Source organism: Carassius gibelio, chromosome B23 (genome assembly GCF_023724105.1).
Source record: "Carassius gibelio isolate Cgi1373 ecotype wild population from Czech Republic chromosome B23, carGib1.2-hapl.c, whole genome shotgun sequence".
Lineage (NCBI taxonomy): Eukaryota > Metazoa > Chordata > Actinopteri > Cypriniformes > Cyprinidae > Carassius > Carassius gibelio.
Genome location: NC_068418.1, coordinates 2,787,974 through 2,814,098, shown reverse-complemented (window position 1 = coordinate 2,814,098; position 26,125 = coordinate 2,787,974). Strand labels below are relative to the sequence as shown.

General features: G+C 35.8%; 2 long non-coding RNA genes across 2 annotated transcripts; both read left to right on the top strand.

Moving 5' to 3' along the window:
* The first annotated feature begins 627 nt into the window (after positions 1-627).
* Positions 628-4,834, top strand: LOC128011380 (uncharacterized). The gene is made up of 4 exons (XR_008182538.1): positions 628-908; positions 1,812-1,915; positions 3,849-4,033; positions 4,527-4,834. It is a non-coding gene; the product is annotated as an uncharacterized LOC128011380 (long non-coding RNA).
* A 1,947-nt stretch (positions 4,835-6,781) lies between these two features.
* LOC128011387 (uncharacterized) lies at positions 6,782-9,141 on the top strand. The gene is made up of 4 exons (XR_008182545.1): positions 6,782-6,854; positions 6,998-7,032; positions 7,766-7,800; positions 8,222-9,141. It is a non-coding gene; the product is annotated as an uncharacterized LOC128011387 (long non-coding RNA).
* Positions 9,142-26,125: the final 16,984 nt, after the last annotated feature.

The window sequence follows — 26,125 nt, the reverse complement described above, 5'->3', positions numbered from 1 at the left end:
CTGATCGCTGGCACTCAATGTGGTTTCACTTTTTTTTTAGGTAAGTTTAGTCTATTAAATTACACAAATAGTACATTAAAGTGTTCCTGACACTTTATTTCATGTAAATTATACGCTTTCGTTTAATATTTACTTTATAGAAATGGTTTAGCGTCATCAGAAAAAGTCCGTTAGCATCTCAAAGGTAAGGCTAAATACAAGAGGTAACGATAGACATGAGCTCTTATTATTAAGTTTGGGCTTTTAATGTCATCTTGTGTGTAGATGAGCTCTCTCTCTCTCTCTCTCTCTCTCTCTCTCTCTCTCTCTCTCTCTCTCTGTCTCTCTCTCTCTCTCCATATATATCAATGGATGAATGGAAGTAACTTAACCGAATTAATTTAACCCTAAATGTATCCACTGTTTAATCCTAAAATGTGAACTAACGTAACCGGATAACGTTACATCACTTACATAGAGCGTGAAAATGGACTGAAACCTTCAGGTTTTGATCTTTCATGGTAAACACATAAATACAAACTTGTTCTGTGATTTCAGAAGTGGCAGAAAAAAACATCTATGACACAGGAGAAGTTCCTGATTTTAACATTTCTGAAGAGCTGCTGACAGAGAGGATGAAAACACACACATTTTGATGTCCACGCTGTAGGAGCATTACTAAATAAGTAAAACTAAAATATATATATTTATTGTAAATGATTATATAAATTATATATTCTGTGAATTATTATTTTTCTTTTCTGCATTTCACCTCTGCTATAGTATATGCCTTATACCTGGCATTGTATAATAAATATTGTTGTCTCTGTGACAGTGCTTATGTTCCTAGGTTTTTCCATGCTGATGGCTGTGCTCTAGAGTCATATCTCCTGTCGAAGAACATTTTTAGACATTATGAACCATGAATAGTAAGCAATTCGTCAAACATACACCATTCAAAAATGTAAGGGTCAGATTTGTCATGTATTTCAAAGACATCTTTTATGCTCACCACTGCTGCATTTATTTGATTAAAATACAGTTAAATTGTGAAATTACCATTTTTTAATAACTATTTTCTATTTACGTTTTGTTTTAATAAGTGATCAAAGCTGAATTTTCAGCATCAATCTCCAGTGTCACACAATCCTTCAGAAATCATGCTTTGTGAAAACAAGAATAAAATTGTACAAAATATTCACATATAAAGCAGTTATTTGAAATTGTACTAATATTTCACAACATTACCATTTTTATTTATGATCAAATAAATGCAGTTTTCTTAGTGTACATGAGACTTATTTCAGAAACATAAAAAAATCTCTATCTCCAAGCTACACACTCTCACACCAAAGTGACTGTTAAAAATCATTCAAACTTTGTGTCAGTACATCATAAATAGGAAAAGGCATCAGATCACCGTCTGTGATTTGTTGTTTCGTGCCGCATCCAGTGTAGAGAGCATCACTGATTATAAAAGGCTCTGTTGTATTTTGTTGTGCTGTCCAGTGACGACACAGTGTTAGAACTCTTGTTAAATATCATTACATATGATGTATGTATGATGCCATTCAGCACTGATAGATCTTTTCTATTTCAGAGACTGAAAATCATTGATAAACCACAAGGTTACTGTAACATATTTAAACAATATTAATAAGAATTAATAAAAATGCATCTGTGACTTAATATTGGTTCTTATTTTTCAGTGGAAAGTTCTCATTAAACACATAGCTTTCTTTTCATCTTTGTGCATTTTCAAACGTTGTGCATATTTCTGAATCATTTTTTTTTTTTAACTTCATAATATTGGTTGTCTTCTCTTGTTTCAGAGTTTAGCTCCAACCCCAGTTAAGCAGACCTGAGCAGCTGATCAAGGATCAGCAGAAACTCTGCAGAACATTGGTCCTTCAGCCCAGGACTGGACACCAGTGTTGTAAGTCATTCTGTCTCTTTATTGTGCATGTTCAGGACATATTGCAGGAGATCTCAACATTGTCTCTTAAGGTCCACTTACATGCAGAGTTTTGCTCCAACCTGCAGTGCACCTGAACACATTAATCGAGGTCTAACTTTTAGTGTTGTCACAGTACCAATTTCAGTACCAAAGCAAAACACAAAAACATGCTAATTATTATTTTTTTAATTATTATTATTAGCCGCACTTATGCTAACAATTAACTACTCCAATAACAGTGTTCATTTCAATCCGACATTCAAATTACAGTTATATATATATATCCTGATAAATACAGGTGCTGGTCATATAATTAAAATATCATCAAAAAGTTGATTTCACTAATTCCATTCAAAAAGTGAAACTTGTATATTATATTCATTCATTACACACAGACTGATATATTCCAAATCTTTATTTCTTTTAATTTTGATGTTTATAACTGACAACTAAGGAAAATCCCAAATTCAGTATCCCAGAAAATTTGAATGTTGTGAAAAGGTTCAATATTGAAGAGACCTGGTGCCACACTCTAATCAGCTAATTAACTCAAAACAACTGCAAATTCTTTAAATGGTCTCTCAGTCTCGTTCTGTAGGCTACATAATCATGGGGAACACTGCTGACTTTACAATTGTCCAAAAGACGACCATTGACACTTTGCACAAGGAGGGGAAGACACAAAAGGTCATTTCAAAAGAGGCTGGCTGTTCACAGAGCTCTGTGTCCAAGCACATTAATAGAGAGGAGAAGGGAAGGAAAAGATGTAGTAGAAAATAAGTGTAGAAGCAATAGGGATAACTGCACCCTGGAGAGGATTGTGAAACAAAACCCATACAAAAATGTGGGGGAGATTCACAAAGAGTGGACTGCAGCTGGAGCCAGTGCTTCAAGAACCACTACACACAGATGTATGCAAGACATGGGTTTCAGCTTCGCATTCCTTGTGTCAAGACACTCTTGAACAACAGACAGAACCAGAAGTGTCTCGCTTCAGAAAGGACTGTACTGCTGCTGAGTAGTGATATATCAGACCCAAGAATGCAGAAGAGCTGAAGGCCACTATCAGAGACACCTGGTCTCTCATAACACCTGAGCAGTGCCACAGACTGATCCACTCCATGCCACGCCGCACTGCTGCAGTCATTCAGACAAAAGGAGCCACAACTAAGTATTGAGTGCTGTACATACTCATACTTTTCATGTTCATACTTTTCAGTTGGCCAAGATTTCTAAAAATCCTTTCTTTGTATTGGTCTTAAGTTATACTCTAATTTTCTAAGATAATGAATTTGGGATTTTCCTTAGTTGTCAGATATAAATAAATATATCAGTCTGTGTGTAATGAATGAATATAATATACAAGTTTCACTTTTTGAATTGAAATTATGATATTCTAATTATATGACAAGCACCTGTATACACAGAATGACTAATTGAACTGCTTTTATAGTTTTAATAATTAATTTATTTGTAATGAATAAAGGGATTTTACATTTGATCATTTGTTTTTCTTACTTGAATGCTTTTTGTTCGGATGTAAAATAAAAAAGTGAATTATTATTAAGAAAAGAACTGCAGGAAAAGATGCAATGTTGCTCAGTGATTTTGGTTTGGAACCTTTAGAAAATAGAAAAGAGTTGACTTTGCCAACTCTTTCAACTTCAAACGGGTGTAGCTCAGTCATTTTTTTATATATATATATACAGTTATACATCATTTTGAAGGACTTTTTAATGAGAAAAAAAACCTCAACTGATTTTTGCTCATTGTGACTAACTTTGCCAGCACAGGTCACATATGCTACTTAATTTCCACTTGAGAGTGGTCAGATTTAAAGTCTGAGATTAGTCCATCAGTTCTTGAATTTCAATTTTTGTTTATGTGTGTGCGTGTGTGTGTTCAAAACAAGAGTGTCTGTCTCAGAAGCTGAAGAAAAAAGGCCACACCTTATAGGAAATAAACGCCTCCTAAGTGTACGGAAATACCTGGCTGAGGAGATCAGTGACATAAACCAGATAAAACTGTCAGTGGTAAGTGTTTACATATCCATATCCGAATGGAATTGCTACAACCTCATATCTAATATGACTCGAAGTGAATAGAGACTATGTACCATAAAAAGTAGATAATGTAATTATTCAAGCCTATTTGTGAAACTGGACCACAAAACCAGTTACAAGGGTAATTGTTTTTATTTTATTTTTTAGATTTTTATTTCAATAATAATAATAAATAAGTTTTCCATTGATGTATGGTTTGTTAGGAGGACAATATTTGTCTGAGATACAACTATTTGAAAATCTGGAATCTGATGGTGCTAAAAAATCTAAATATTGTGAAAAATATTTGAAATCCAAAGCAAGGCATTTTATTAATACAAAATTAAGTTGATACATTTATGGTAGGGAATTTACAAAATATATTCATGGAACATTATCTTTTTTTAAATCCTAATGATTTTAGGCATGAAAGAAAAATCAATAACTTTTTTGAGACTGCCATATAAATATATGAATGGATAATCTCACATACTGGTAATGTGGTACATTGTCCTAATGAATTGTCCCTTTTTTTCCTTTTTTTGCAGGTCTGAGACAGCTACAAGCCACAAAAACAGTTCATAGTTCCTGCATTTCTATTAATGCATTAATGAATAACAATAATTAAAATAAAATGTAATGTCAAGGTTTTGTGTTAATTCCAGCTATGTTGAGTATTCTGTGAATAATTTAGATTTTAGGTGCATATTCTTAATTCTTTGCAAAACAACCTGAACTGTTTGCTATTGAAAGGTTGATATGAAGTTTAAATAAATAAAAAAATTATATTCTTGACAAAACCTGTGTACAGTTTGTATTAATAATTTAAATTATTTACTTATATTAATTAATGGCCTAATTACCAGCTATCAGTTAAACATTCAAATCAGAACCAAAACTGCAACGAAAACTATTAAATATATGCAAATAAAGACCAGTACAAACTTGCAATGGAACCATCAGAACCATTACAAAACTGACGGAAACCATTAAATTTGTTTTAATAAAGACCAATACAAACTTGTAATGGAACCATCAGAACCATTACAAAACCGACGGAAACCATTAAATTTGTTTTAATAAAGACCAATACAAACTTGTAATGGAACCATCAGAACCATTACAAAACCGACGGAAACCATTAAATTTATTTTAAAAAAGACCAATACAAACTTGTAATGGAACCATCAGAACCATTACAAAACCGACGGAAACCATTAAATTTGTTTTAATAAAGACCAATACAAACTTGTAATGGAACCATCAGAACCATTACAAAACCGACGGAAACCATTAAATTTGTTTTAATAAAGACCAATACAAACTTGTAATGGAACCATCAGAACCATTACAAAACCGACGGAAACCATTAAATTTGTTTTAATAAAGACCAATACAAACTTGTAATGGAACCATCAGAACCATTACAAAACCGACGGAAACCATTAAATTTGTTTTAATAAAGACCAATACAAACTTGTAATGGAACCATCAGAACCATTACAAAACCGACGGAAACCATTAAATTTGTTTTAATAAAGACCAATACAAACTTGTAATGGAACCATCAGAACCATTACAAAACCGACGGAAACCATAAAATTTGTTTTAATAAAGACCAATACAAACTTGTAATGGAACCATCAGAACCATTACAAAACCGACGGAAACCATTAAATTTGTTTTAATAAAGACCAATACAAACTTGTAATGGAACCATCAGAACCATTACAAAACCGACGGAAACCATTAAATTTGTTTTAATAAAGACCAATACAAACTTGTAATGGAACCATCAGAACCATTACAAAACCGACGGAAACCATTAAATTTGTTTTAATAAAGACCAATACAAACTTGTAATGGAACCATCAGAACCATTACAAAACCGACGGAAACCATTAAATTTGTTTTAATAAAGACCAATACAAACTTGTAATGGAACCATCAGAACCATTACAAAACCGACGGAAACCATTAAATTTGTTTTAATAAAGACCAATACAAACTTGTAATGGAACCATCAGAACCATTACAAAACCGACGGAAACCATTAAATTTGTTTTAATAAAGACCAATACAAACTTGTAATGGAACCATCAGAACCATTACAAAACCGACGGAAACCATTAAATTTGTTTTAATAAAGACCAATACAAACATGTAATGGAACCATCAGAACCATTACAAAACCGACGGAAACCATTAAATTTGTTTTAATAAAGACCAATACAAACTTGTAATGGAACCATCAGAACCATTACAAAACCGACGGAAACCATAAAATTTGTTTTAATAAAGACCAATACAAACTTGTAATGGAACCATCAGAACCATTACAAAACCGACGGAAACCATTAAATTTGTTTTAATAAAGACCAATACAAACTTGTAATGGAACCATCAGAACCAATACAAAACTATGATGGAAACCATTATGTGCAAATCGTGACCAATACAAACTTGTAATGGAAACCAATACAAACCAATAAATCCTAATGGAATATGCCCAAAACACACTACGTAATGGAAACCATTTGGTAATGGTTTTAATGGTTAATTGCTGATGGTTTGTAATGGTTTTGTAATGGAAACCATTAGAATTTCTGTAATGGTTTCTATTGTTTTTTTCAGCAGGGACATTTAAAAATATGACCGTTATTGTCGTCTTTCTGTGAGTGAGGCGGATAACTGTGAGCTGCTGCTCGTTATAACTGACTGCTCGGTCGGTCCCGAATTATTTCATATTTGCCTGTACATTTTTTTATTTATTTTGAGCGAATTTGAGTCGTGACATGTCAATGGAGAACAAAAACTGTCAACACAAGAAGGGTCAGTTGTTCTGCGAGGTCCTGAAAACATCCTGGCAAAATGAGGTAAGAAAATCGCTAACGTTATCTTTATTATCTTTTGAAAATAGTAAAGTATTACCAGAGTTTACAAATGGGTAGCTTAAATGACATGTAACCTGCAGATAAATAAATAGCCGTGTGTCTATTTTTGCATTGCTTTATCACAGATGATCAAGTTAGATGCTCACCCAATGTGTTGCTGGTAAGTTATGTGTTAATGTCTGTCTTTTAGATATTTTCCCATATTTTGCTGATATGAATCCCATGCATTAGGTGTGTTATATATGTTTGTATTCTTATAATAGTTTCAAAGTGTTTTCTGAAACATATAAGTGCAAATGTCGGTATTTAAATAATATAATTTTAATGAATTAATAATAAAAGGATTGTTAAAGCCATGGTTCTCAAAGTGTCAGGCCCCCTCTAGTTGTTATGCAGGTGAATCACTAAATTAAACTAACTAATGTTAATATATTTTAACTTAATCTTTGAGTAAGTTTTTTTTTTTGCACTTTTAAGTATGTTACAGTTAAAGTACAGTACAGTTTTGTAACTTTTGTTACATAATTACATTTAAAATTACATTTTAATTTAAACTTTTTTTTTTTTCATTTACCTCTGTATAAGCACAGTTGTAGTGTTAATGTTCAAACTGTATTTACCATGGTAAAGTGTCTGACAACAATAAATATTCTTATTAGAATAAAACTGCCTCATTTTTTAACTGTAGACCTGTAGCTGAATAGTTTGGTCTACTACGCTGCTGAAATGTAATGTTGGTCATTATGGTGGAACTTAATATTTAATAACAAATATTTTCTGAAGTGGTACTTGGTATAAAAAGTTTGAGAACCAGTGGTTTAAAGAAATGGTATAATATGAAATCCTGCTTTTTAAGAACTTTTCAGTAAACCATTTCTTCTTTCCCCTTGTAGAGTCATCGAGGATCCAGCTTGTTCTTGAAACATTGGTAAGAAATTGTTCATCTGCTACATTGCACTGTCACTTCTGCTAGAGATGCTTTGACCTTTTGTGATAGGTTTTGATTGTGCTTCGTTTAATAAAAATTTACTGAATTAGATTTTACTTATTTTACTACACTGTAATGTTAGTGTTCTGATTAAAACAGTGTAACTGGGGGCTCTGAAAACACTGCTTATGAATAATTTGTTAATATTGTACATTTTCATCTGAATACATTAAATAAGTGTTTAATGAATAGTGTTGTCCACTTTGTTTCCAACCTCACTGTTACTGAACTGTAAAGTGAAAATATTGTGTGATTTATTTTGCATTCAGTTTTCAGTTAAATATATTTCACAATATCAAAGTTATTGTGAAACATTGTGTACATACCTAAACTCACTGGTTAAATCTTATGTGTCCTCCAGAAGTTTGTGCTCTGCAAGTGAACGACTCCTTGTGGTGCCATCCCAAAGAAGTTCACAATCACTCTCACGGATCTTTTCCTGGACTGTGTCCAGCTGGTGGAATGACCTCCCAATCTCAATCCGAACTGCTGAGTCTTTACTCATTTTCAAGAAACATCTTAAGACTCATCTTTTTCACCAGCACTTAACCAACTAATGCTAGCACTTTTCCTTCTTTTCTTGTCTTTCATATTAAAAAAAAATATAAAAAAAACCTGTCTATGCGTTCTGTACTAGACTAACTGAGACTTGTCATGGCACTTGTATACTGTTGTTGTTCGCTTGTACACCTGACTGCTTCTGTTGTTCTTATTTGTAAGTCGCTTTGGATAAAATCGTCTGTTAAATGATTAAATGTAAATGTTTATACAGGACGGTACAGAAAGTGCAGAAGTGGGAGAGAGTGGAGGGGACGGCGTCAGAAAGGACCTAGCGCTGGGACTCTTTCAAGGATCACCCGAACCACAACCACACTGTATACACGAGGCTGCTGGTTCTAACATTTTAGAGTGCCCTGCGGTAGAAATCTCATCTGCATGCCCCACGGTAAAGAAGACACATTTCCCGTTAGAAATCAACTGGTTGAAGGTTCCCTGCTCGTACTGTTCAACACATTTTCACTGCAAAAATGTACACAACTCTTGTAATGAGACACATTACTAAAACATGTTTTTGACAGAAACTGTAGTTTTCCACCCAAATAAAAGATCCACTGGTTTCAGTCATAAAGGTACAAGGGTTTGTCTTGTAAGTGCTGCAAAAAATATGCATTTATGTGCCAATTTATTTTTACAAAAACCTATAAATATTATTGTATTTGGATTGTTCTACTACATGTTTTTAGCATTACCTCCATGCATAGGCTACTCTGCATAATAAAGTGTGGGATTATTTTCATCTGTTTTATACCGTATGTTTCCAAAATTAAACTGCTGTTTGACAATTTTGAGCATGTGGTAGTTTATTGAAGTTGTTTGTAAAGCCATTGCTGCCAGTCAGATTTTTTAGCCTTGCATGTACCGTGTTGATCTAAATGCCCAGGATCTAGGTGTATTTATACACGGTGCAAGGTACGACGGGGAAATCCCAGGTCTGCAGCACGACCCTAATTCATCCGTAATGCAGGTAAGACGGTGAAACAGCGTCGCGATTTCAAGGGTGAATCCACGTCGTGATTTCAACGTTGATCCAATTTGCAAAATCGAAAGGTAATTCAACGTTGATTCAACGTCGGGATTTCAACGGTGAATCAGCGTCGTGATTTCAACGTTGATTCAATTTGCAAAATCGAAAGGTTATTCAATGTTGATTCAACCATGGTACCTGACGTTGTTTCAACGTTGAATCAACGTTGAAATGCCGGCTGGGGTACTTCAATATAATGAGCTCCAAGTTTAAGAATAGTCCTAGACTTCTCTCTCTCTTTAACAGCATTAGCTCAATGATATATGTCTTCTTGCCGTTAGAATTTTCCTGCCTTGCTAAATGTTGGGCTCATGATCAATAAGTTCGCCTCAATCTGATTCAGTAAAGTCAAACCGCAGACAGTGAAGCCTCGGAGACCCGCGCGCTGTGAGGCGGGAACAGAGGACTCCGCTTGGTCTTAAAGCCTCCCGCAAACATCCACGATCACAAATAACAATGATTTTTGTAAAATAATGATTAATTATTAATTGATGAATTGTTATCATCATTATGGTCTTGTGAAAATAATAATATGGGCTGCGAGAAAATTATGAATACAAATAGTAGCCTAGTGCTGCTGAGTGCAGGCATGTTTCAGCCCAGTAACACACCGTTCCTCAAGAGCCAAAACACAGACCAAATTCTGTTCAGCTGGAGGGGGTTGGGTTTTGGATAGTTATTCATGGCTTGTGGGATCGAGATAAAGGTGTGAATTGCTCTTTCATATGGACAGTGTCATGAGGCTTTCACTTGCTGAACCGTTTTATATAGGACTGTTGTTTTGGTTATATTCACAGTGCTGGCTCTCTCTGACGAGAGAAATTCACACATTACACTATTCCTTTTCGTTTAAAAACATTTCAAGCTTTCTGTAGATATATTTTTAATGTACCTATGTGAGACACCACGATATTATGTTAATTAAAAAATTATCATTATCATGAAAAATTAAATTGATGAGACAGCGCCTCCCTGTCATTAATGCACATTAATAATTTTTGCACAAACACTTGAATATGAGCTTCTTATCACGAGTAAAATTCATGCCAACAGCCAACATATTTAGCTTGATCAGAAGGTTGATTGCAAGAGTCGAGCGGGATGTTAAGAGTTAGTCTGTTTCTTTTACTGATTATTTTCGGGTTAAAGCATGATTTAAACAGATTCACACTCAATCGCTTTCGCAATAATGCGTTCAAACAAATGTAATCTTACAGTCAGTGTTGGGAAAGTTCACTTTCTACATGAACTAGTTTAAAGTTCAATTCACAAATTTTAAAATGAACTAGTTCAGTTCATAGTTCAAACCACAAAATTTTGAACTAAGTTCACACAGTTCCAAAAATGAACTAGTTCATAGTTCTTTTTTTTTCCATATGTTGCTGCGAGCTATTATTTTTCAAAATTATTGCAACAGCCCATATAGAATCACAGACAGCAATTATTTTATCAGTTTTAACAATGAAACTATGCGTCAGATTTCATCTTCATATCCAATTTTGAATCCTTATCCAACCAGGGTTTACATTAGCATTGAGGGGACAGCATTTCCCCCTTGTTGCTTTAATGCTTTGTCTCGCATTCTCACCGACCTTGTCATAAACATCATAAAATTATTTTAAATGATCATACGCCTTCTTGCTACATGCTGCTGTCATCGCGATGGCTATTGTTTTTTTGTTTTTTGTTTTTTTGGTGACGCGTCACGCATGCGGCGGACGGTGGTGCGACACTGGTGGCTGGTGTTGCCAGATTGGGTGTTTTTTCGTTACATATTAAGACCCGTTTACGGTGTGTTTTAGCCGGTTTTTCGTCTGGAAGGCTCTATAGAAATCTGGCACCCTATTGAACGAAGTTAACCTGAGAGAGCGTGCCGTTCACAGACACCAGAATGAACGAGTTGACAGTAACGTTCATCAGGCATTAATTCAGCACGTTCAGTTCACGTTCGCCCAAAATATGAACGAGTTCATGAACTATCCTTCAATGAAAGCGTTCAGGCACAACACTGCTTACAGTACTACATTATCAGCATGCTCTCTGATTTTGAAATCTTGAAGAAGTTAATCGATCTGTTTAGATAAAATAACTGACAAAGATGTTATTTTCATCACAAACAACATTTTCACAGCAGAAAGCAGCAATTAAAGATGTAGCTAATGCTTACAATGTTATTAGTTTGGCATGTGATATAGGGGAAAAGTTTACACATAGCTTAAGCCATTTTGAAACTCTCCTGTTATTTTTTAAAATTATTATTATTTTATATGCTTTGTTATGAACATAACATTTCAAACATACTGAAATACTTTATTCACTGGGTGAAGGCGGAGCGTGTTTCTTATCAGTTCGCGTGGAGGGGAAGTTGTTGCTGCTCATAGACTCTGCTGCGAGTGAGAGAGATGTTTCACCTGACGAAATGAAGACGACCGCGCAAACACAAGCACCGCACATCCGCCAAAAATCAACCTGCAGCAATGCTCGTTCATCGACTCGCCAAGTTTTACTTTTGTAGGTCGCATGGCAGTAAATAATTCGATAATATGACCATGCAGTCAATACAGATATTTAATAAAAACGTTAAAACAAGCAGGGCTGTAAAAAAAACAAACAATAAAAAACGCATGTCGTCTACACCAGTCTGGAGTGGAACGATCGAACCAAATACAGCAGAACACAGTGATGGATACACTGGACACGATCCCTATCAGTGAACTGATGCTCGTTCTGTTTATGATTAAATGTTCTGAAACTGCGTTCAGATGATTTGACACTGTAGTGTGATGTCATCAAGTTTAGACACACTTTTCGCTGTGGGACACAGATGACAACTCTGGCGTCCGGTGTAGACACGGACAGTGACTGCTCTATTTACAAATAAGTTCTATAAGAAAAAAAATTAATCTAAACCAGCGGCATAACGAGATGGAAATATAACTAGAAAAAATATTAACAGGTCCTCCATCCATGACACTGACTCACTGCTGAGCTGCCAGTTTTAATCTGAACAGCTCTTAAAGCTGAGTGGATGGTTAGATGCATGATGGGCTAGTATTAAATTAATCATCTTGCTGTAGTTATAAATTTGACTGCTAAATGAATGATAAAGAACTATATTAATAGTGTTTTGTAAAATTTATTCGTCATTTGAATATTAATTTAAAAATCGGTTTAAATCATAAATCATATTTAAAAAAAAAAAAAAAAAAAAAAAACTGGGATTTTTTTTAGGCCATATGATAATACCCTAATTTAAAAGCAAGTAAAGAAGGTTCCCTTTAAAATTACTTTAGTTATCAATTACTAAAGTTTTTTTTTACATCTTGTGAATGTTGTTGATTATAATGAGAGAACTTGCGTTTAATTGTGAGGACGTTTTATTAATTCTTTAGAGTTTCAAAGATTTAATCGTGCCGGTTTAATTTTATTCGTTTCTTGTTTTAGGCAAATTAGGCCTAAATAATGGGAACGAAATTATACACTGCTTCACATTTAAACATGCAACAATTTCTTAATCAGTTTACAGACAAATGTCTTTTTCCCAATAGGTTATGTCAAAATAAAGGGCAGGTAACGAATAACAAAAATGCATGTTGTTTTATTAAAGGAAAAAAAATATTTATATATAAAATATAAATTAAAATATAGGCATAATATATTAAAATATTGACATTTTGCATAGTAATCCATGTAGCCTACCCCCCTAAAATAGGCTACCACTTTTAATGCTCGGATGCAAAGTAAACCACAATTTATTTTGAATAATATAACGCATAATTAATATAATATGAATAATACTGCACACCTTTTAAATGTGTCCAATCTAAAATATGGTTTAATACCATGTAGCTTAGAAAATATAAGCACAGACTCTTTCTCTTTCTTGTTCTAAGAAATGCATATAACTTCATAAATACCAAACTTTCTTATGTGAGTATTAAATATTAAATATATTAAATATTTTAATTTAATTAATTAATTAATTAATTTAATTTATGCATTTAGCAGACGCTTTAAAGCGACTTACAGTGCATTCAGGCTATCAATTTTTACATATCATGTGTTCCCGGGGAATCGAACCCCCAACCTTGCGCTTGCTTGCGCAGTGCTCTACCAGTTGAGCTACAGGAACACTAAATATTTAAAACTATAGTGTTTTTCTTTAATTTCATTTCATTTCTTTCAACTACAGTGTTTTTCTTTCATTTTCGTGACTGAAGGAGTCAAATGTAACACATCAGCGAGGCAAAACTGACGTCTATTTGCGAAAATGTGCTTTGATGCGCTTGTTTTATAACGTGTAGTTAAAGCGCCACTCGGTAGGAGTGGCGGTAAAAGCGGCATTTTGGATGTCTAGTTAGTGTACACAGGTAAATGAAAATAAAAAGTTTAAATTTAAATTTAATTTTAAATGTAATTATGTAACAAAAGTTACAAAACTGTACTGTACTTTAACTGTAACATACTTAAATGTGCAAAAAAAAACATACTCAAAGATTAAGTTAGAATGTATTAACATTAATTAGTTTAATTTAGTGATTCGCCTGCGTTACAACTAGAGGGGGCCTGACTGAGAACCATGGCTTTAAACAATACTATTTTTATTTATTTATTCATTTTCAATAATTCATTAAAATTATATTATTTAAATACCGACATTTGCACTTATATGTTTCAGAAAACACTTTGAAACTATTATAAGGATACAAACATATATAACACACCTAATGCATGGGATTCATATCAGAAAAATATGGGAAAATCTCTAAAAGACAGACATTAACACATAACTTACCAGCAACACATTAGGTGAGCATCTAACTTGATCAGCTGTGATAAAGCAATGAAAAAATAGACACATGGGTATTTATTTATCTGCAGGTTACATGTCCTTTAAGCTACCCATTTGTAAACTGTTAATACTTTACTATTTTGAACAGATAATAAAGATAACGTTAGCGATTTTCTCTCATCATTTTGCCAGTATGTTTTCAGGACCTCGCAGAACACATCTGACCCTTCTTGTGTTCACAGTTTTTGTTCTCCATTGACATGTCACGAATCAAATTCGCTCAAAATAAATACAAAATGTACAGGCAAATATGAAATAATTCGGGAACGAATATTTTAAAATGCTATTAAAATAATAAATAAATTTAAATAAATTAATATAAATAATTTAAAAGCTTGTTAACCTTTTTCTACCATTTAGCATTAAACATTTTTTATGTTGTTTCATTAAAAAAACTGACCTTATTTCAACCATATTTCAACATTGAAAGTTGGTCATGTGCAGGATGTTTTTCAACCATTCAGCTTTAAACGTTGAATCAATGTTGTTTCAACGTTGAAACCACAACTGACCTTATTTCAATGTTGAAGGTCGGTCATGTGCCAGCTGGGCAACTAATACTAGCACTTTTCCTTCTCTTAAAAAATAAAAAAACCTGTCTATGCGTTCTGTACTAGACTAACTAAGACTTGTCATGGCACTTGTATACTGTTGTTGTTCTCTTGTTGACCTGACTGCTTCTATTGTTCTCATTTGTTCTCATCAAGTAGCTTTGGATAAAAGCATCTGTTAAATGATTAAATGTAAATGTTTATACAGGACGGTACAGAAAGTGCACAAGTGGGAGAGAGTGGAGGGGACGGCGTCAGAAAGGACCTAGCGCTGGGACACTTTCAAGGATCACCCGAACCACAACCACACTGTATACACGAGGCTGCTGGTTCTAACATTTTAGAGTCTCCTTTGGTAGAAATCTCATTCTGCATTCCCCACGGTAAAGAAGACACAGTCCGGGGGGGGTTCCCGTTAGAAATCAACTGGTTGAAGGTTCCCTTCTCAAACTGTGCAACACATTTTCACTGCACAAATGTACACATCTCTTGTCATGAGACACATTACTAAAACATGTTTTTTCACAGAAACTGTAGTTTTCCACCCAAATTAAAGGTCAGCTGGTTTCAGTCATAAAGGTACAAGGGTTTGTCTTGCAAGTGCTGCAAAAAATATGCATTTATATGCAAAAATATTTTACAAAAACCCTTAAATATTATTGTATTTGGATTGTTCTACTACGTTTTTAACAATACATCCATGCATATTCTGCATCATAAAGTTTGTGATTATTTTCATCTGTTTTATACAGTATTTCCAAAATGTATGTTTCTGTTTTACAGTTTTGAGCATGTGATAGTTTATTGAAGTTGATTGTAAAGCCATTGCTGCCAGTCATTTGATTGTTAGCCTTTATCATGTACTGTTGATCTAAATGCAAACTCGGATCTCATTGAACATACAATTGTGTATTATACAAGGTGCAAGCCAGGTCCGACGGTGAAACCACGTCGTGTTATCAACACCTCATTCAGCGTTAACCCAAGGTCTGCAGAACGACCCTAATTCACCCGTCTGTCGGTCTTTCAACGTTGATCCCATTTGCAAAATCAAAAGGTAATTCAACGTTGATTCAACCCTGGTACATGACGTTGTTTCAACGTTGAATCAGTGTTGAAAGTCCGACTCGGTAAAAAATTTTTTGAATGATTGAGCAAACGATTAGGAATGACACAGAATAATCATCATACATTTTATTATTGCACAACAGATACATTTTGGCAAAGTTTTTAAATGATACATTTTATGTCAAATAAGAATATTATAAATCTGCTTAATTGTTGTAGGCTGATTTGGAGCATACAGCTCAGGTAAATCCTTACGAAAACCACTAACCAAGACACAATTTATAAAGTATTTAGCATATTATGAATAGTAGTAAAAACAACAATAAACTTAGCATTATGTCATTCTATGCTAAAACATTCCTTTTTGAAAATCGTTTATGTTTCAGTGACTTAACGTGCTCATATTTTCAGAGTCTCTTTCAAGCGAAACAGGAAACTCATGAATATTCATGTATGCTCCGCCCAGCGTCACCAAAAATCTCAGAAACCGAATATTTCAGAACACCGGCCCACTTAAAGTCCTGCTTTCTGCACTAGATTTAGACCTCTTGTTCAGATAGCTGATGACGACAATGTTCAGATTTTACTCGTCATACTCATTTCTTTCAACATTTCCGCTTGACATTTAAAGCGTAGGTCTATGGGTACACCCCATCGGTCATAATTATTAGCATCTACCGAGTGGTAAAAATGTTGCGGTTTGTACATTTTTAGTGGATATGGTAGAGTGACTATGTCATGTTGATGTAACATGATCGCAATGAGGGATGCCAAGGTTGATCGGCCATAAATCGGAACCAGCCGCTTTTTGCTTAAAATACGCGATTGGCAATTTTTTGTTTTTGCATTCACATGCACGGACTACATTGTGATCATTCACTATCATATTGTTTATTTGGAAGTATTATGAAATCTGTGCGCAGGACACGGGCAGCCGTTCAGTACTGGAAGTCCAGTATGGCGCTCCGACGAGCTCTTTAATATGACGTTGCAACATTCACTCGCCCCACTGAACGTCTCACTGACGTCTTAATTTTTTGCTATTAAATCCATTCATTTTAAGACGCAGACGAGGCGTAGACATCACGCAGACATCACGTAAATCACGTGTGGTAGTGAAGTGTCGAGTCAGACGTTCACGCGTGATTCACGTGTAGCAGTGAAGTTATTTTTTTCCCTAACACGGATCAGAAGGTCCTCACACGGCTCAGTGCAGTGTGTGAGGCAATGCACCATTTACTTGCTCTTCATTCACTGCTCTCAATGGACGTGACATCTCCATCTGCATTATAACGTGACGTCTCCGTCTGCCTTATAACGTGACGTCTCCGTCTGCTTTATAACGTGACTTCTCTGTCTGCCTAATAACGTGACGTCTGCGTCTGCATTATAACGTGACGTCTGCCTTATGACGTGATGTCTCCATCTGCATTATAACGTGACGTCTCCGTCTGCATTATAACGTGACGTCTGACTTTTTTTTTTTTTTTGTGATTGCATGTTTAGTGCGTCTTTTTCACGGCCAATTCAATGTACATTAATGATGCTGTTTATTTTTATGAAATCCTTTTTGAAATTTCATTTGAGGGCTATTGTGTTTTTATTAGGGCTGTCAAAAATAGTGCGTTAACAACGTTAATTAGTTGTTTGTCGTTAATTACGTCAAATTTTTTACGCATTTCACACATGCGCAGTGTGACAAATTATTCAGGTCAGGAAAGTCTCGTCGATCTCTGAATTATCAAGATAGTAAAAAACAGCGGCGAGCGCCGCAACGAACACACAGAAGAAGCTTAAGGTTTTACCCCAGTTACTCTCAAATACATTCATGCCAAGCTCGATAAACAGAGATGACTTTGGTAGTTGATACGCTGTGGGCAGATCGATACTAATATCAATAATATCGAAAGTCTTTAAAATACAGTGGCAATACAACTAATTTGTATAAACATATGAAAAATCACGGACCAGAAAATGCAGAGCTGCAGAAACGGAGAGAGGAGGAGAAAAATACCCCTACCCCTACCCCACCCCACCCCCTGGCCCCGACAGACCCGCGACTCAGAGGCAGAAGTCACTGCCAGAGGCATTTCAGTTTGGCAGAGAATATCCAGGTAGATAAGAGCTAGGGGGATCAGGGACCACAGGGGATTCTGGGAGAATTTCTTTGAACTGAAGGCTTTGGGTGTTGTTTAATTTTTACATTTTATATTTTGTATTTAAAGTAATTGGATTTTATTTATGATTATTATTATTTTTTTTAATCCTGAAAAGAAGTGCACTAAAGAGGAGAAATGTTATTTTGTTCTCATTATATCATATTACAAGGAAAAATTGGTTTTACAGTTTTTATATTTATTGTGAAGTAAAACTTTGTTTAATTAAGACAAAAATCCTGAAAAGAAGTGCACTAAAGAGGAGAAACATTTTTTGTTAACATGCTACTTGAAAAGAGAATTTGTTTTTACATTTTTTATATTTTTTTATATCATTTTGTAACTTTGTTTATTTAAATAAAACAGAAGTAACCAAAAGTTGTTTCTGAACAAAAGCTTTTGTAGTACTGATTAATAACCCAAAATGCAAAAAACAAAAACAAATTAAAAGTCATGAAAATTCATTTAGATTTAGGTTGAAGATGCATCCACCTTAATTATTAAAAATTATCGGTATTGGTATCGGTATCGGCGATACTGGCCCTATATTAATTTGGTATTGGATCGATACCAAATCTAGCGGTATCGCACATCTAACGCTGGAGCTTCTTCCTGTTATAGCATCCTGTGTTTCACACTGTGCATGCGCAGAACGCCTACATGCAATGCAGCGAAAATTACAGCTGTTTGGAAAAGCATATGCATTTTTACTTGGTTTTATTGGCACTTTCAGAACGTGAAAATATCGATCCTAAAGTATTGTGGCAGAGCAAATGAACACCTCCCAAAAACAAGAGTGCCCAGAGTGCAGAGGGCGCATGTTTGTGTTTCGGAGTTCATTCTTTCGAGTTTCTCTATGCATAATTTCATAGATATGTGGCTATATTTAACCATTGGTTCACCAATATGTAGTTAAATGGCATGGTTTGATAAAGTGCTCAGGTAAATTTGATTAAGTAAATGTTAAACTTTTGAAATTCAGAAAAAAAGAACCACATATTGATGAATCAATACATGAAAATTATGTATCCGTGTCCTGTTATTTATCTTTTGGTATGCATTTCAGAAAAAAAAAGGTTAGGATTCAGGTGTAATTGCAAATAGTGATTAATCCTGATTAATCCACTGAAAATTCTGATTAAGTTTATTAAAAATTTGAATCATTTGACAGCCCTAGTTTTTATCTTTTTACATTTTTAATTTAGCCTATAGCACTTGATCATCTTGATGGCCAACACATCGATCGCAATCGGCTGCTAGATCTGAGACTGTTGCTCTAAAATAATAATAAAATACATGGAAACATGCATTATTCCTGATTAATGTTCAGTTTTTCAAGCACCTCTCATCTTATATTTTACATTTAAAACATAAATTAGGATTCTAATATTATTTTATCATGTTTTCCTCTCTTTTAAAAAAAGAAAATGTTAACTTTTATTCAGCGATAATGTTAAATTGATAAGAATAATAATAAGAATAATAATCTTCTAGTATTCATCAATCAATTCTGTAAAAATATTACAGAAAAATATTAATCAGCAGGATTTTTTTCCGACGGTGACATTGAAGGACCATGCGTCAAAGAAGACTGGAGTAATGATACTAAGAACTCAGTTTTGCATCTCAGAAATAAATATAAAGTATATTAAAATAGAAAAACGTTATTTTAAATTGTAACAATATTATAATAACAATATCAACCAGACCCGGCCCCCTTCAATATATAAATAAATAAAACCTTATATAAATGATTCACCAATTTTATGTGTTTGTTTATTTATTTATTTGTCGTGTCCACGATCCTTATCGTTGCGTGAAACGAAAATAGAACTAAACAACGACTCTGGCACTCGCTCACCAATAGATGGCGTCGTTGGTCTATGTTAAATTCATTTTATCCGACAACAGAAACAAATGATTAGTGAAGTGAAGTGAAGTGACATTCAGCCAAGTATGGTGACCCATACTCAGAATTTGTGCTCTGCATTTAACCCATCCGAAATGCACACACACAGAGTAGTGAACACACACACACACACTGTGAGCACACACCCGGAGCAGTGAGCAGCCATTTATGCTGCGGCGCCCGGGGAGCAGTTGGGGGTTCGATGCCTTGCTCAAGGGCACCTAAGTCATGGTATTGAAGGTGGAGAGAGAGCTGTTCATGCACTACCCCCACCCACAATTCCATCCGGCCCGAGACTAGAACTCACAACCATTCGATTGGGAGTCCAACCCTCTAACCATTAGGCCACGACTTCCCCAAAACTTGTATAAGCACCTTCCCCAGGTGCTTATACAAGTACGTAAATAAATAGTTTCAGTAGCCACAAGAAGAAAGGAAAACAGATAAGTTAACAAAGAAGTCATGAATAGAAGTAAAAACTAGCAGCTGCATTAAGGACTAACTTTAACTTGTTTATTGAAGATGCAAGACAATATCGTTGAGAAAACTTAAGATATGTTTTTTTAAAGCTTTATGATCAGTGAATTTGTATACCAAACAAGCAAAGATGAATTAAATATGCTATATTATATATATGGTGTGCGATGGATACAAAAATTATCGATATTTTCTGGGATTTTTAGCCATAACTATAATCAGACTAATTTAGCTGAGTCTGTTTTTCTCTCTCTGTTTCCCAAACACAGCTGATGTGCAGCCATTGTGATATTTCAGGGTTTTTTTTTTGGGAACAAAAAATATGTTTGTTAAAATCAAGTTTTTTTTTTTTTTTTTTTTTAAGGAACAACCGAGCAGCCAGCCGCAGGAAGCGCAATGAGCATATGTTCGATCAATTTAGCCTTCTTCACAAATCAGCAAGACTTTCATAAAATAATATTAATGGATGAGAAAAAACAACGTCATGCATTTTACCATACTAATTTTTTTTTTTAGCCTAGATAAATGTGCGCTATTGATTAAAATAAATAAAGAAATAAATACATAATTATAATAAAAATTTTTTAAAAAATGCGCATTTCATGAGTTCATATTACTTTTTTTAATGATTTTTTTAACATGCATTCAAATATCCATATTTATTTCTTGCTGCACATATTAGAGGAAAACATCATTGATTAATCCTGGTGAATTGTCTCAAATTAAAGGGCTGGGCCAACCAAAAGCCGTGGATGACAGGGAAGGTTTACAGACTCCTGAATACATGGAACGCTGGCTTCAGAGCTGGAGATGAGGTGGGCCTGAGAACAACCAGGGCCAACCTGTCCCGTGGCATCAGAGAGGCTAAGAGACAGCACTCCATGAGGATAGCTCATCAATTCAGTGACAGCAGAGACACTAGGAACCTGTGGCAGGGGATACAGACCATTACGGACTACAAGCCCCCACCACGGACCTGTGACAACAACATCTCTCTGCTGAATGAGCTGAACACCTTCTTCGCTCGCTTTGAGCAACAAAACAGCACCACTGCACAGAAGACTCCACCTCCTCCCGGCGACCAGGTGATGACGCTGACCCCAGACAGCGTGAGGAGATCCTTCAGTAGGATCAATGCCCGCAAAGCTCCGGGTCCTGACAACATCCCTGGGCGTGTACTGAAAGACTGTGCAGCAGAACTCACTGATGTCTTCACAGACATTTTCAACATCTCACTGAGTCAGGCTGTTGTTCCCACATGCTTTAAAACTACCACCATCATCCCAGTCCCGAAGAAGCCATCTCCATCCTGCTTCAATGACTACCGTCCTGTTGCACTTACCCCCATCCTCATGAAGTGCTTTGAACGGCTAGTCATGCACCACATCAAGTCTGCCCTCCCCCCTCCCTGGACCCCTTCCAGTTTGCATATCGGTCCAACCGGTCGACCGATGATGCCATCTCCACTGCCGTCCACTCAGCACTCACCCATCTGGAAAAAAAGGACTCATATGTCAAAATGCTGTTCATTGAGCCCCCTCCTCTTCACTTTGCTGACCCATGACTGCACACCATCACACAACTCCAACCTCTTTATGAAGTTTGCAGATGACACGACTGTGGTGGGTCTCATTAGCAACAAATGAGACCTGGCCAAGTGGTGCAGTGACACCAAACTCTCTCTGAACGTGGAGAAGACGAAGGAGATTGTTGTAGACTTCAGGAGAGCACACACTCAGCACGTTCCTCTGACCATCAACGGTGCGACTGTGGAGAGAGTTAGCAGCACCAAGTTCCTGGGTGTGCACATCACAGAGGACCTCTCCCGGACTGAAAACACTGCAGCTCTGGCCAAGAAATCAAATCAGCGTCTCTACTTCCTCTGCAAACTGAGGAGAGCCAGAGCCCCACCCCCCATCATGTACACCTTCTGCAGAGGCACCATCAAGGGCATCCTGACGAGCTGCATCACTGTGTGGTATGGCGCCTGCAACACATCCTGCCGAAAGACTCTGCAACGCATAGTGAGAGCAGCTGAGAAGATCATTGGTGTCTCTCTCCCCTCCCTCCAGGACATTTATGGAAACTGTCTCACTCACAAAGCCCTCTGCATCACAGATGATCCCACTCACCCATCACACAGCTTTTTCAGCCTGCTACCATCAGGGAGAAGACTGTGGAGTCTCCAGGCCAGGACCAGCAGACTGAAGGATAGCTTCATCCACCAGGCTGTCAGGAAGCTGAACTCACACCCGATCTTGCCCCCCCCCCCTTCTTCCCCAGGCACCACTGAACTATGCACCCCCCCCCCCATTCAGCATGGAACTGATGTCATTCCACTACCTCATCAGTCCGTTAAATAAAATAACCCTCTTGAGCCCTTTACCACTTTAATCAGACTTAATAAGCTTTTGTTTTTGCACTAAAAAACCTTTTATCTTTTATCTGTTGTTCACTTCATTGATTTGCACTCTATCTGCCTTTTCCTTGCGCTGCTTTATTTAACTTTATTTTTAGTTTTATTATATGTCTTTTTTAACATTTCCTTATTGTATAGTTGTATCCACATTTTATATTTGATCTAGATTTTTAGGCTTTAATGTTAATGTTATCTGTATGCAACGGGGTTTGAGAGTAACGCAATTTCAATTCTCTGTATGTATGTACTGTACATGTGGAAGAATGGACAATAAAGCAGACTTGACTTGACTTAAAAGTAGGCACTTTGTAGTAACAAAGCTGCATGGGTGGCTTGCATGCTAAAAATAATGAATGGACTTGAAAACGTTAAATATTATTTCCAAGCAGTTATACCATAAATAAACTTCTTTGTGAAGACAGTGGCATAACACAGTGAAATAATATGTTCTTTGGCCATATAAATATAGTTGTAATGTACGTAGGTAAAGTTTACCCGCTGGCGGTTTTAGGTATACAGCGATCTCTGACAGTTCTAGTGTTAAAGCCAAAAAAAGTAAAACATTTGAAAAGAATTAAAGATTTAAAAAAAGAAATAAAATGCATGCATGTTTTTCCATGATAACAACACATTAGGTGGCGATATGCACACAGAATGCAACTTAAATAAATACACAGGGGGAAGAGGAGGAAAATGTACAAATTAAAATAGGATACTCTTTATTGCAAATTGTACGCAACCAGACAAGGAACATATGCCACATCCAAAATAACTAATACAAATAATCATTTTGACAGGATTAAATAAATATGCCAATCCGAATCCAAACCGGAAACGTCCAAGGAAAAAATACTTAACTTCCTTAAACCGCCCTTGATGGTCAGTTGCAGGAATGGATGAAGGTTTCACATAAGTATCTTCAGACATATTTTATGTAACGTTAAACTATAAAAAAAAGTTTTTAAATGTTTCAGTTAATTTGTTGTTATAATTTTTTAGCTACCAGGGTCACGTAAGCCTACCTACTAAATCTTCGTCGTTGCTTAGGTTTAGAGAACTTAAAGGGGGGGTGAAATGCTATTTCATGCATACTGAGTTTTTTACACTGTTAAAGAGTTGGATTCCCATGCAAAACATGGACAAAGTTTCAAAAATTAAGTTGTACGAAACCGGTTTGTCACAAGTTTCGTAAAGTTTTTTTTCGAGTATGGCTCTGTGTGACGTTAGATGGAGCGGAATTTCCTTACATGGGTCCTAAGGGCACTTCTGCCAGAAGAGCGCGCGCTCCCGTATAGCAGAGCACTGAGAGAACAGACATTCACTGATCAGAGCGAGAGCGTCGCGAAATGTCACAAAAGGAGCCTGATCGAGACGGTTCGCAGCACGACGCCCGCGGCAACGATCGTCGTGTCAGGACCACTGCCCACGTATCGACGAGGACACGAAAGGTTCAGTAGACTTTTTGCTTTAAATGAATGGTTGTTGTCATGGTGTAAAGAACAGAAACTGCTATTTGTTAATAACTGGAATCTTTTCTGGGAGCGTCCTAGACTGTTTCGCGCTGATGGATTACACCCCAGCAGAATTGGAGCGGAGCTTCTCTCTGACAACATCTCCAGGACACTTCGCTCCATGTGACTAGTAAGACAATTCTCAAATAACTACTATGATGAGTTTTGTTCCACCCGCTTAAATGCTAAAAGTACTTGCGCTGTAAAACCTATTAAGCCTGTGTCTGTTCCCCGAATAGTGAGGTCAAAATATAAATATAATGTAGGATCTAGAAAAAATCTTATCGTAATTAAACCAGAAAAATGTAAAGTAAATGAACAAAAACAATTTTTAAAGTTTGGGCTCATAAATATTAGATCACTCACACCAAAAGCAGTTATTGTAAATGAAATGATCACAGATAATAGTTTTGATTTACTCTGCTTGACTGAAACCTGGCTAAAACCAAATGATTATTTTGGTCTAAATGAGTCTACTCCACCTAACTACTGTTATAAGCATGAGCCCCGTCAGACTGGTCATGGCGGGGGTGTTGCAACAATATATAGTGATATTCTCAATGTTACCCAGAAAACAGGATACAGGTTTAACTCTTTTGAAATACTTCTGCTAAATGTTACTCTTTCAGACATGCAAAAGAAATCTAATGTATCTCTTGCTCTGGCTACTGTGTATAGACAACCAGGGCCATATACAGAATTCCTAAAAGAATTTGCAGATTTCCTCTCAGACCTTCTAGTTACAGTTGATAAGGCGCTAATCATGGGAGATTTTAATATTCACATTGATAATGCAAATGATACATTAGGACTTGAGTTTACTGACCTAATAAACTCCTTTGGAGTCAAGCAAAATGTCACCGGGCCCACTCATCGTTTTAATCATACACTAGATTTAATTATATTGCATGGAATCGATCTTACTGCTATAGATATTGTACCTCAAAGTGATGATATTACAGACCATTTCCTTGTATTGTGCATGCTGTGTATAACTGATATTAACTATATGTCGCAGCGATACCGTCTGGGTAGAACTATTGTTCCAGCCACCAAAGAAAGATTCGCAAATAACCTGCCTGATCTATCTCAACTGCTATTTGTACCCAAAAATACACATGAATTAGACAAATTACTGACAACATGGGCACTATTTTCTCTAATACATTAGAAGCTGTTGCCCCAATCAAATTGAAAAAAGTTAGAGAAAAACGTACTGTACCATGGTATAACAGTAATACTCACTCTCTCAAGAAAGTAACTCGTAGTCTTGAACGCAAATGGAGAAAAACTAACTTAGAAGTTTTTAGGATTGCATGGAAAAACAGTAGGTCCAGCTATAGACAGGCTCTAAAAACTGCTAGGGCAGAGCATATACACAAACTCATTGAAAATAACCAAAACAATCCAAGGTTTTTATTTAGCACAGTGGCTAAGTTAACAAATTACCAGACGCCACCTGATTCAAATATTCCACCAACGTTAAATAGTAATGACTTTATGAATTTCTTCACTGATAAAATAGATAACATTAGAAATACAATAGCAAATGTAGATTCTACAGCATCTAACACTTCAGTTTCATCCATCGCACCCAAAGATAAACTGCAGTGCTTTACAACCATAGGACAAGAAGAGCTAAATAAACTTATCACTGTATCTAAACCAACAACATGTTTATTAGATCCTGTACCCACTAAATTACTGAAAGAGCTGTTACCTGTAGCCGAAGAACCG